Source organism: Mytilus californianus, unplaced genomic scaffold (assembly GCF_021869535.1).
Source record: "Mytilus californianus isolate M0D057914Y unplaced genomic scaffold, xbMytCali1.0.p SCAF_6, whole genome shotgun sequence".
In the NCBI taxonomy this organism is placed as follows: Eukaryota; Metazoa; Mollusca; class Bivalvia; order Mytilida; family Mytilidae; genus Mytilus; species Mytilus californianus.
Genome location: NW_026262712.1, coordinates 60,748,025 through 60,763,173, shown reverse-complemented (window position 1 = coordinate 60,763,173; position 15,149 = coordinate 60,748,025).

Genomic DNA, 15,149 nt, shown 5'->3' with positions numbered 1-15,149 from the left:
AAGGACATTACTCGAAAGTGGTCTGTTGGAAATTCAGGAACTGGTATTTAAATTATTATATGAAGACTTTGATTAATTTAGTTCGTATGTCAATAAATAGAACCCAATTTAATGAGATAAAATTGTCTCCAATATTTTTTAGATTGACAAAAAGTATTAACAATATTTTAATAATATCTTATCAATATTGTTATTAAAAACCATTCATATTCTTTATGTGAATCTTATGTGACTGTGTAAATACTTCAGATATGCCCGCATGAAGAATAATTAAATACGGTTAGAATTATTTAATACTTTTAAGAGAGTAGGTAGAAGTGGTCAACTTCTTGGAGAAGTGGAATTCCTAAACCGATTCAGATGCATCGTGTTTTTATGTTTGTTATCACATATACATTAAGAATGTTTGCTCCTCTTGTTTTTGAGTTTTTGTCAGATTTCCGTAATCCTCTGGTTTTATCCATGTAGTTCCATTAAAAATATGGCTGCTAGTCCCTACTTTTCTTTTCATAATTTAGTAACTTGTTATTTTTTCATAGTTTTTTAAGGAAAAAGAGTGTCAATGTTAAATGTAAGAAAAATCTATGGAGAATCATTTCCCGCCAAATTTTCAATGGCTTATATCTTAGAAACAAGGACACGGACCCTTAATTTGTTCTGCTATATAAGTTTTATTATTTACAAGTCTAAATTAAAAACAACGTTTAAACCTATGATTGCGTTGGATAAAAACCGCATTTTTTATACGTGTGCATGCAAAACAAATTTCTTGGTAGAGGGGTCTAAATACAGCACAAACAACATTTTCCAAAAGACAAAAAAAAGTGAAAAAGTATATTTTAACAAAACGCATTTGACTAGCAGGTCGAACAACGGATGTTCTTAAACCCTGCTGACTGCCATTGGCGATTGCCAGATAAACGGATCACCAGATGTAACAAAATGGATCTTAATTATTAATTTAATATCAAACAGAAAACAATAAACTTGCGGAAAAGATGGTATACTGCAAACAAAAGGTGCAAAAATTAGTACACCATATCCGGATTTCGACAAATAATGTCTCTTCAGTGATGTTAGGAATCGAAACGGTATTTGGAAGGCCATATGATTTACCTTAACTTAGGATAGACTCTTGAAATTTGAAGAGTCGAAATAGGATGAACGGATCATATAAACCCGAAGGCAAATATAATACAAGCCCAAACGAAAAAATATAAACAAGTCTTAATTGAAAACAACTTTCAAACCTATGATTGCGTTGGATAAAAACCACAATTTTTATACGTGTGCATGCAAAACAAATTTCTTGGTAGAGGGGTCTAAATACAGCACAAACAACATTTTCAAAAAGACCATTTGTTTTCTGCCATTTAATTTGGATTTTTTGTCCATTAATCTTTATTCTGTAACCCCATCAAGAACCTCTGGTATATCCTAGAGGAATGAAATTTTTGAATTTTGTCCTAAACAAGTTTGTTTTTGTCAAGTAACATGTTAACTATCATGTAGGTAATATATGGAGCGTTGGGTATGGACCGAAAACGAAGTATAATTAATTACCGGCATGCGCTTACTATTTTTCAAAATCTACAAAATTAGTATTACCTATCATAACCTTACAACTCCTTGAATAAAAACCTTCTAGTTTTGATCTTTAAATATTTTGACCACAAACATCACGGTAGGTATAGTGTCCGGCGGAGATCGTGTTTTTTCGAGTGAATCGGTCCACTTTTTTCAAGTGTAGATCGGGTTTTTTCGAGTGATAAAACATGCGATCTGGTCAATTAACTGCTATTTCGCAATTATTATAGTTTTATTCATGACCGTCCATGTTATTTTGAATACTATACAAGTTTTGAGCACAAAAGACATAAAATTCAGTTTTTTACATTGTCCGTGTTTTTTCGAGAGCAATAGTTAAACGTCCGGGTCTTTTAACAAATGGTCCGGGTTTTTTTGAAGAAAATATGAATAAGAAAGAAGACATTCTTTGGCTTAAAAATTAACTTTTTCTAGTTTGTAAAATGAAAACAACACTTTATAATGTTATGCTATATGACCAAAAGGACCTAAATATTAGCCAAATCCATCTAAGGTCAACTTTGTCTGATTGAGTTGAAAACTTATACTCTTTGTGATTTGTAAATTTATAAACGGACAATTCTAAATGATTCATTGTTGGTTGCTTAACGTCCAGTGGCAAAATGTGTCGTGCATGTTCCGGACGAGAACACATTTAATCCAATAAGTAGGTACTGTAACAGAGGACGTTCTGGGTAAAGGTCGAGAAATTTAGCCTGTCACTATAAAATGAGAGTATATTGGATATGGACAGAAATTTCCAAAAAAAATTGCCAAAATTATAAAAATTAAATATTTGGAAATAATAAAAATAATAAAAAAAATTATATAAAAAAAAAAAAAAATCCAAGTGAAGAAAAAAAGTATTCTCCAATATTCCCCAAATAAAAAAAAAATTCAAATTTTCAACAAATAAAATAAAAGATAATATTTGACAATGCACAGCAACTTCTTCGGTGTTGACAAATGTGTAGGGGAAGTTGGTCATAAGATTTTTTCAATTCTATTCCCGGGAATAAAAAAAGTAAACGAACGCAAAGTAAGAAATAAATTCGTTATCTTGGTGCAATCAGGGGTGTACGGAATTTTACACCGGTGTTGAAAATGCATACGACCTACGGCTGCGCCACAGTGTGTATAGATTTTCAACACCGGTGTAAAATTCTGTACACTCCTGATTACACCAAGATAGCTAATATTTCCATCAAGACAAATAGTAAATGAAACATTAAGGATATATTTTCTACACAAAAAAACCACATTTACCCGCTTTACACTCTATGTGTACGTACGTCTCAGTCCAACCTGTCTGAGCTCACATAAAGATCGTTTACGTCACGAAGTATTTACTGTATGAAATCCATATCGGTACACTAACATGAAGATTTCAGAATGCATATGAGCGATGACTTTTTATGAAATGTACGTGTTAATACAGCATTATCAAACAGGTTTAATGCATTGTTTCGTGCTTTTGAAAAATACTTTATTTGAACCTTTTCATTGTTCTTTAAACGTAAATGCACTGACATATTACATTTAAAGCCAACGGAATGTTGTTTTTTCACTCGATGAAACAAGGACACTATACCTACCGTGAGCATCACTACAGAGACATTGATTATTGATGAAATATTTGCCACTGGGCATAAGCTACTAACCAAACCAGAAGCCTTTAATTCATGAGTATGTTTTGTCTCTCTGATGCTTTTAATTTCAGTTTTTTTATGTCAATGATCTCAATATGACAGTATAATTGTTATGTTTTGTTCTTTGTTTAATGTTGTTTCATTATGTGTTGCTTAGTTTTGTTGTTGTTGTTGTATTGATTTTGTTTGTTTTGTTTGTTTGTGTTTTGCTTGTGTTTTGTTTGTTTGTGTTTTTTGTTTTGTTTTTTTTTTGGGGGGGGGGGGGGGGGGGGGGGCGGGTGGTATGTTTTTGCTTTTTTGGATTTTGTGTGTGTGTGACGTTGTGTTGCTACCTCATCTCCTTTATTCATGAGTACAAATATCTGAAATAATGCAATAAAATTGTTAGCATGGGTGTTCATCGAGCATGCAAATGCAAATGCACATCACGTATATGTTTATGTACCTTATGGGTTATTACAGGTAAAATAAATAAGGCCAATAATAAAATACACGCAAGTTTAGGGTTCCTCTAAATAAAGGTTTTTTGATTGAGGTAAGCCATTTCAATTGACATTTTATAGTGTGTCTTTCTATGTTGTGTTGTTACACTATTGTTTTAGGTTAGGGTGAAGGTTGGCGCCTATTAAAACGTTTAAACCCGCTGCATTTGCTTGCACCTGTCCTAAGTCAGGAACTTGATGTTCAGTGGTTGTCGTTTGAAGATGTGGTTCATAAGTGTTTCTCGTTTTTTATATAGATTAGACAGTTGGTTTTCCTGTTTGAATGGTTTTACACAAGTCATTGTTTGGGGCCCTTTATAGCTTGCTGTTCGGTGTGAGCCAAGGCTCCGTGTTGAAGGCCGTACTTTGACCTATAATGGTTTACTTTTACAAATTGTGACTTGGATGGAGAGTTGTCTCATTGGCACTCATACCACATCACAGACTGGAAGAGCTTTTTTACTTTCAAATAAAGGAAGGTGTCAGCCCAATGGCTGAATTCAACTAATCTTTAGTTAACAAATTATAAATAAAGATAATGTTTATAGGTTGCCAAAGAATTAAGATTACGTAATAATAAAACTGAGAATGTTTACAACACATAAAATAAGCACTTTAAGAGTAACAATAAACGATGATTAAAATAAAAGTTACGGTTTAATGTCACTGTAATAAAATCATGTCCTGAACTGTTAAAAACGGAAATTGAAAATATTGTCACTATTTAAGATAAAAAACAATTACGGATTAAAGCAAGGAATGAACTGGCTGACTTAAATTAACATAATCCCTTTACAGTTTTTTTTCAAGAAACAGATAACGAATTACTTTATCCTAAATAAAATGAAATTTAAGAAGGATAAAAAAAAAAACGCAATTGACCATTGAATTCTTAATTAAAGAAAAATATTCAGTATGAATTTTAGACACCTTTGAAATAACTAAACTTCAAGTCCAAATGTCCGAAATCAGAAAAATGCACAGATTTGAATGAAGTTTTCCTTTATCTCATTATTGGTACTTTGGTAGTGAAAGTAAAAAAATGGCAGGTGTACAACAATATACTCAAAGTAAGAAAATGAGCAAAGTGAAAACAAAAATGACTACCAAATATATCTGCCCTCAACTTCCAAGCAAGGACCGAAGCTCATAAACTCGGCAATCAATTAAACGCAGCACTTCGGGAAAGTCCGGAGAGCCGACAACCTTGCTTCGGAAGTTGATCTTCCCTCTGAAGCAAGTCATTTGGTTCCATGTCGTATCACAAATTAGTTCCCAAACTACTTTTGTTTTCCTAAATGAGGAAACCCTAACTTCACAATTTTTTGGCCTTGATCATTTTCTAATGTAAATACAAATACATGATATTCATTTTAATAGTTAGTTTTTAAAACTACAATATTTTTTTAACAGCGAAAAGTAAATTCATTCATTATACGATAACACTGCATTTTAGCGTTAATCATGAATAATATATTGATACTTAAACCTTAAGTTTAGTGCCATTAATATAAATCATAAATTATTATAATAAAATAAAAACATGAGAACTTTAATTTGAACGAGATATCTAACTGAATAATTTTCAAATAAAGTCAAACACATTATTCTAGCTGATGAAGCTGTCAAGCGAGAATTTGGACGTTGCTAGCTAAGGCCCGGGATGAGTCATTAAAAGCAAAAAGACTAAAGGAATTGCAAAGAAAACTTTCCGTTTGATAGACAGCCGAGCGTATATACAAGTATATTAGGACTGTACCATTACATTCTATTATTGACTACTTAACATATAGAACATATTTAACGGGAATATATCAGCTTGATGGGAGAATAACTTGTTCTTGATTTTTAAGTTTTATCAATAATGTCGTTGGTATGTATCTAAGAGAGATAATTCGATCTACATTAATTTATGATTTTTTCGATACCGTGGCGGTATTGTCATAGTACTGTTTTTGTGTGAAAACTTGCATAAGTGAATTAAACGAGTACTCATTTCTAAACGATTATCAACAAATTTAGGAAGCCCTGTACAATTGTTACAAGGTTTCAGTAAATGCGAGTACTCTCAGATCGGTACTTTTTGTCTAAAGTCTGTTAGTTAGTTGTTTTTTTTTGTGTTTGTGCTTTGTGTTGAAGTGATATCAGTCAAGCCTTCTTTAACTGATTTTTATAGTGTATTCTTATGTTGTGCTGTTACTACACTGTCCAAAATAAGGGGTGGGTAGGTGTCCGCAAACATGTTTTAACCCCGCAATATTCCGTAAGTGCCGGTTCCAAGTCAGGAGCCTGTAATTGAAATTGAACGGTCGTCTTTTTTTGCTGTATATTATATTTGTTTTTCGTTTGTTGTTTTGTACATAAATCAGGCCGTTAGTTGATTTGTTTGAATTGTTTTACATTTGTCATGTTGGGATCTTTTTATTACTTGCTATGCGGTATGGGTTTTCCTCATTGTTGTAGACCGCACAGTGACATACAGTTGTTAATTTCTTAGTCATCTTGTCTCTGGTGGAAAGTTGTTTCGTTGGCAATCATACCACATCTTTTTATTTTTATATAGCCTTAATAAGATTTTGTTAACCTTGACAATGCATGTTCATTATACAAATTCAATGTTTTGAAGGATTTTATTTAGAACAAATTAATTTTTAAGCTGGTTAAATATTCAAATTCAAACTTAAATTTTCACTTACTTAAATTGACTTAATCTTCCAAGGCTCGATATTTCAACGTTTAACATCGAAGATTTACTGTAATCTTACAGTTTTCTAATTTACATATACAACCGCCTCGATGGTCTCGTGGAAGCGTGTTCGCCTAGAGTGCGGGAGGTCGTGGTTCCGAACTCTAGTCGGATTAAACCAAAGACTTTAAAATTGGTATTTGCTGCTTCTCCGCTAAGCACACGGCATTAATGAGTAATAGCAAAGACGGGTGACATGTCTTTCCTGTGGACTGTTACCACTTAAAAAATCCAACTAAGCGTGTCGGACTAGTACAAAGCAGGGTTATTATTCATATTACATTAACATTTTCTCATCCTGAATATACATATTAATTTACCGCTGGACGTTAAGCAGCCATCCATCATCATCATCATCATTTACAGAAACCTTGATTGAAGAGTTTGCAATGACAAAAATTTACAAACACTAGAGTTTCTACCTTTTTAAAAACACCATGTTTGAAGTTAATGCCTATCTTAGAAAATGGGGTGGGGGGGGGGGGGGGGGAAGGGGGGGAGGGGATAATAAGTTTAATTGAAAAGTCCCTTTAACCTAATAATTTTCCAGTAGAACGTTTAGAAGAGAGAGGCAAAGTATACTGAAGGGACATTCAAACTCACAAGTCGAAAATAAACTGACAACGCCATGGCTAAAAAAGAAAAACACCAACAGACAAACAACAGTACACAAAACACTACATAGAAAACTAAAGACTGAGCAACACGAACCCCACCAAAAACTGGGGGTGATCTCATGTGCTCCGGAGGGGTAAGCAGATCCTGTTCCACACGTGGCTACCGTCGTGTTGCTCATGTAAGTAAAAATCCGGTGATAAGTCGAATTTGGTAGGTCACATTCAGGGAAAAGGGGCCGGGTTTGTAGTTACGACAATTGGAACATATCCGTTGTCATCTGTGAAACGGATATTCCATAACGGTCAACCAACTCGTGATGGCGTCCGTAAAATTTACGAAGGAATGATTTCAACTTCACCACTTGGAAATCTTGGTTTAGTAGCTTCCTTGTGAGCAGCAACCCTTTATGAAAGAAATTAGAATACTAACTTTGTGACTTGTCATTCACCTAGCTGTTGTAATAAATACAACGTCTTCATCTTGACTTATTAATTTGCAAACAGAGTATTATTGGTAGACAGAAACATAAAGATTTTTCATGATCCTAGCAAAAAAATGTAATTATAAGTATTGAATGCTTCTTTTAGTAATTTTATAGGGTTGTAGCACATTTTTAGAATGAAGCTTCATACAAAATGTACTTCGGTCAACGCTTTTACACCCCAATGAATTTACAAAAAAGAAGCATTCAATTCTTAATTATTACACAAATGCATCATGAACACTGCCATACAATTGACTTATGTATGGATCATTCAAGGAAAAACAGCCCATCAGCATTAGTGAGGATCTGAATGGGGCTAACATATAGATAAGAGAATAATGGGCAAAAACTGCAAAAAAAAAAAAACGGAACAAAAAAAAATAATACAGAGGCCAAAGTAATAAAGAATAGAGAATAATGGGCTGCTAAAATATAAATAATAGAGAATATAATGGACAACAAATATCAAGATAGAAAAAAATGACATGAAAAACTAATAAAGAACAAGACCCTCATTAGACCACGAGAGGGCATAAGAACACGAGGAAAGCCACACATGTTACATTATGCTGCTTATTACATATGTACCATACGTTCGAGCTAAGGAAGTGTGATTTTATATTTTTCATTTTTTATAAATTCAAAATTTCTGTGAAGAGTGGTTAATCAATTTGCATTTATTTATCTGTTATGCTTTTAATCCCATTGTTAATAACTATATCGCGAAAATTATACGCAGGAACTGTGGTTCCTATATGAAAACACAGAAATCTATATTGTAATATTTGAACAGTTAAGTAATTCAATAATCCGATTTCCCATTGTTTTTTTTTTTTTTTTCCTTTTTAATTGTTGTACGGTACAGGTTTATTCAAATTCTGTCTTCAATCAAAGGGGCTCGTTTGGTCATCCACAAAGATAAGGAAAGATTATTAAGGCATATCAATTAAAATTGGTGCGTATTTGCTGAAGCTGGTAAAGGTGTCAAAAACAACTAAAGGTAAACCACCTATATTAAATTTATATTTTTTCTTATTTAAGCGTATATTAGTGTCAATGTCTAATCTTTATTTCATCACTATGAATATTTTTCAAATAACTATTCAAGATTCAGAATATATTTTAGATATTGAACACGTTTGTTTACTTTGATAGAAAAATGCATGTAATGGGTGTGAAAATGTATAGACGATTCAGACATTTCCGTTAATATATAAACAATCGCTGAAGATTGCTTATTTTAGCAATATGTAATAGGCTCCGTATTCATTATAACGCAACTAATTCAAATACTGTAGATTCATTTGATTTCATTGATTCCAATATTCGTAGATTGTGGAAAGTTTGTATTTTCGTGGATATTTGATTTCGTGGTGTTGCCGAAGTAACCATACACACCTACAGAAATATGTTATTCGTTGACCATTAAAATTCTTGGTTTACCTACACCCATCAAATCCACTATTTGAATGTAATACTAGTACTAATATTTTGGTATTAATATTGATTCACACGTAGGGTCTTTGCATCGGAAATAAACACATTTATTCTTAAACTAGTTGTTGGCATGATAAGGGTTATGTTCTTTTCATATTTTTTATGATGGTATGATACTAAACCCTTAACGGGATGGATTGTGCTTGATTTTCATATGATGAAGACATAATCTTTCAATCAGTTTAATTCAGGTCTGGAGCTTGCATGTCAGTAACTGCTAGTAGTCCTTTGTTTATTTATGTATCATTGTCATTTTGCTTAGTTTCTTTTGTTACCTATTCTGACATCGGACTCGGACTTCTTTTAAACTGAGTTTTACTGTGCGTATTGCTGTGTGTTTGTTTTTTTCTACATTGGCTAGAGGTAAAGGGGAGGGTTGAGATCTCACTAAACATGTTTAACCCCGCCGCATTTTTGCGCCTGTCCCAAGTCCGGAGCTTATGGCCTTGGTTAGTCTTGTATGATTTTTAATTTTAGTTCATTTATATGTTTTGAAGTTTAGTATTACGTCCACTTTCACTGAACTAGTACACATTTTTGTTTTGGGACCAGCTGAAGCCCGCCTCCGGGTGCGGGATTTTCTCACTGTGTTGAAGACCCTTTGGTGACCTTTGGGTGTTTTCTGCTCTTTGGTCGGGTTGTTGTCTCTTTGACATTTTCCCCATTTCTATTCTTTGTATATAATTTTTTACTTCAAATCATAGAGAGTAATAATGGGTAAATTTTGATTTACATAGGAATTATATAAATAGCAAGTGTATTTATTGAATATTTGGTTTCTGTTCGACTTACAGTTGGTAGTGGTTAAGAAAAATTGTGTATTATACATTCTGCAAGTGACTTACACATCTATGATAGTATTATATGCCTAAAGGTGGAAAAAATCCTGTCCCAGCTTAATTTCAGGTGTGATGACATAGAACCAAGGCTGGCTCAAATACAAAGGATGAACTGAGATCCACTAAAAAAGGTCGTGCGGACAAATATATAGTTCCCCACAAAAAATACATACCCAATCAAAGTATTATAATAGCCAACCATTTCATCTTATTTTCACAATTTTAAATTAGAAGGTTTTGATGAAATTTGATTAAAAAGCTTGTAAAAACGTTTTGATCAATTTTAAAAGAAATATTGTTTTCAGTTCACCATTTTGAGTTTTTTGTCCGTTAACTTTTCACATTTTTTGATTTATGGGATTTTTTTATAATTTTAAATTCTTGGAGCCATAGTGGAATTTTACAACCCGTAAGTGTCCATTTTTATCCTATTTCAAAGGAACATAATATCAATATTGATACTCAATGTTAAGTAAACTTTTTTGAATTGGCACTTGAATTGACAATCAGTGCCTTCAAAGTTTTTCCTCTTACTTTTTTTTTATGGTAAAAAAAAAAAAAAATAGCAACCATGCATTTTTAAAGCACCGGAAGTTATTTATTATATATATAGGAATAGCTATATAAACTTTTAACAGGTTTATCATGTTGATGAACCATTCATTCTGAGTAGAATGAAAGCATTAATATTGAACCAGAATTGTAGAATGATAAAAGCCGGGATAGATTACTATCATCTAGCGTGGGCGTACTTGTCAAATATTTATTTTTTCCAAATATTCAAATCAGTATGTTCAAATTATTTGGTATACTATTTGCATTCACATTATATTTCACGGATATATTGCACAAAATAATTTTAAAGGAGATACCGATTTCAATTGATGCATCATGTCCAAGCAAAGTACAAAAGAGGGGCGAAAGATACCAGAGGGACAGTCAAACTCATAGATGGAACATAATCTGACAACGCCATGGCTAAAAAATAAAAAGACAAACAGACAAATAATAGTCACAAGACACAACATAGAAAACTAATGACTAAGCAACACGAACCCCAACAAAAACTGGGGGTGATCTCAGGTGCTCCGGAAGGGTAAGTGAGACAACATGCGTTCTGTGAGGTTAAAGTGAAAGGACCACCCAGAATTCGTGTCCAATGGTCATGTAAAGGACCATATTAAAACATGAATGATGCTTGATGAACGATTTAGGAAGGATACATGTATATAAGGTCTTCGACAAGGACCAATATCTATAAGGTTGACACATGGAGGCATCGCTACCGTCTAGCATTTCTTGACGGATCTTTGCAAACTGCAGATTTAAGTTATAACTTGAGAGTTCATCTTCCTTTGAAGACTGTCCACCAAGAATATACGAATCATAAAATCTAAACATCTATTGGTCAACACAACATCTTGGACAATAGAAAGATGTCTATGGGTCAACACAACATCTTCAACAATAGACAGATGTATATTGGTCAACACAACATCTTCAACAATAGACAGATGTGTATGGGTCCACACAACATTTATCAACAATCCAACAATCGACAATGGATCAACACAACATATTCAACAGTAGATAGATGTCTATTGATCAGCATAACATCTTCAACAATAGACAGATGTCTATGGATCAGAACAACATTTTCAACATTAAACAGATGTATATTGATCAACACAACATCATGAACAATCGACAAATGTCTATTGGTCAACACAACATCTTCAACAATAGACAGATGTATATTGGTCAACACAACATCTTCAACAATAGACAAATATCTATGGATCAACACAACATTTATCAACAATCCAACAATCGACAATGGATCAACACAACATATTCAACAGTAGATAGATGTCTATTGATCAGCATAACATCTTCAACAATAGACAGATGTCTATTGATCAGCATAACATCTTCAACAATAGACAGATGTCTATGGATCAGAACAACATTTTCAACATTAAACAGATGTATATTGATCAACACAACATCATGATCAATTGACAAATGTCTATGGGTCAACACAACATCTTCAACAATAGACAGATGTATATTGGTCAACGCAACATCTTCAACAATAGACAAATGTCTATGGATCAACACAACATTTATCAACAATCCAACAATCGACAATGGATCAACACAACATATTCAACAGTAGATAGATGTCTATTGATCAGCATAACATCTTCAACAATAGACAGATGTCTATGGATCAGAACAACATTTTCAACATTAAACAGATGTATATTGATCAACACAACATCATGAACAATCGACAAATGTCTATGGATCAAAACAACATCTTTAACAAAAGACAGATGTCTATGGATCAGCACAACATCTTCAATAGTAGATAGATGTCCATGGATCAACACAACATCTTGAACAATAGATAGATGACTATGGATCAACACAAGATCTTGAACAATAGACGACATATGTCTATGGATCAACACACGATCTTGAACAATAGACATATGTCTATGGATCAATATAACATCTTCAACAATAGACAGATGTCTATGGATCAACACAACATCTTCAACAAAAGACATATGTCTATGGATCAGCAAAAGATCTTCAACAATAGACAGAATTCTATGGGTCAACAAAACATTTCAACAATAGACAGATGTCTATGGATCAACACAAGATCATCAACAATAGACAGATGTCTATTGATCAGCACAAGATCTTCAACAATAGACAGATGTCTATGGATCAACACAACATCTTCAACAGTAGACAGATGTCTATGGATCAACACAAGATCTTCAACAATAGACAGATGTCTATTGATCAGTACAAGATCTTCAACAACAGACAGATGTCTATTGATCAGTACAAGATCTTCAACAACAGACAGATGTCTATAAATCAGCACAAGATCTTCAACAATAGACAGATGTCTATGGATCAACACAACATCTTCAACAATAGACAGATGTCTATGGATCAACACAAGATCTTCAACAATAGACAGATGTCTATTGATCAGTACAAGATCTTCAACAACAGACAGATGTCTATTGATCAGTACAAGATCTTCAACAACAGACAGATGTCTATAAATCAGCACAAGATCTTCAACAATAGACAGATGTCTATGGATCAACACAAGACCTTCAACAATAGACAGATGTCTATGGATCAACACAACATCTTCAGCAATAGACAGATGTCTATAGGTCAACACAACATCTTTAACAATAGACAGATGTCTATGGATCAGCACAAGATCTTCAACAATAGACAGATGTCTATGGGTCAACACAACATTTCAACAATAGACAGATGTATAAGGATCAACACAAGATCCTCAACAATTGACAGATGTCTATTGATCAGCACAAGATCTTCAACAATAGACAGATGTCTATGGATCAACACAACATCTTTAACAAACGACAGATGTCTATGGATCAACACAAGATCTTCAACAATAGACATATGTCTATTGATCAGTACAAGATCTTCAACAACAGACAGATGTCTATTGATCAGTACAAGATCTTCAACAACAGACAGATGTCTATAAATCAGCACAAGATCTTCAACAATAGACAGATGTCTATTGATCAGCACAAGATCTTCAACAATAGACAGATGTCTATGGATCAACACAACATCTTCAACAATAGACAGATGTCTATGGATCAACACAAGGTCTTCAACAATAGACAGATGTTTATTGATCAGTACAAGATCTTCAACAACAGACAGATGTCTATTGATCAGTACAAGATCTTCAACAACAGACAGATGTCTATAAATCAGCAAAAGATCTTCAACAATAGACAAATGTCTATGGATCAACACAAGACCTTCAACAATAGACAGATGTCTATGGATCAATACAACATCTTCAGCAATAGACAGATGTCTATAGGTCAACACAACATCTTTAACAATTGACAGATGTCTATGGATCAGCACAAGATCTTCAACAATAGACAGATGTCTATGGGTCAACACAACATTTCAACAATAGACAGATGTATAAGGATCAACACAAGATCCCCAACAATAGACAGATGTCTATTGATCAGCACAAGATCTTGAACCATAGACAAATGTCTATGGATCAACACAAGATCTTCAACAATAGACAGATGTCTATTGATCAGAACTAGATCGTCAACATTAGACAGATGTCTATTGATCAACACAAGATCTTCAACAATATACAGATGTCTATGGATCAACACAACATCTTCAACAATAGACAGATGTCCATGGATTAACATAACATCTACAAAAGTAGATAGATGTCTATTGATCAACACAAGATCTTCAACAATAGACAGATGTTTATTGATCAGCACTAGATTTTCAACATAAGACAGATGTCTATTGATCAACACAAGATCTACAACAATATACAGATGTCTATGGATAAACACAACATCTTCAACAATAGACAGATGTCCATGGATCAACACAACATCTTCAACAGTAGATAGATGTCTATTGATCAGCACAAGATCTTCAACAATACACAGATGTATATTGATCAGCACAAGATCTTCAACAATAAACAGATGTATATTGATGAACACAACATCTTCAACAATCGACAAATGTTAATGGATCAACACAACATCTTTAACAAAATACAAATGTCTATGGATTAGCACAACATCTTCAACAATAGATAGATGTCTATGGATCAACACAAGATCTTCAACAATAGACAGAATTCTATGGGTCAACACAACATTTCAACAATAGACAGATGTCTATTGATCAGCACAAGATCTTCAACAATAGACAGATGTCTATGGATCAACACAATATCTTCAACAATAGACAGATGTCTTTTGATCAACACAAGATCTTCAACAATAGACAGATGTCTTTTGATCAGTACAAGATCTTCAACAACAGACAGATGTCTATAAATCAGCACAAGATCTTCAACAATAGACAGATGTCTATGGATCAACACAAGACCTTCAACAATAGACAGATGTCTATGGATCAACACAACATCTTCAGCAAAAGACAGATGTCTATAGGTCAATACAACATCTTTAACAATAGACAGATGTCTATGGATTATCACAAGATCTTCAACAATAGACAGATGTCTATGGGTCAACACAACATTTCAACAATAGACAGATGTCTATTGATCAGCACTAGATCTTCAACATTAGACAGATGTCTATTGATCAACACAAGATCTTCAACAATATACAGATGTCTATGGATCAACACAACATC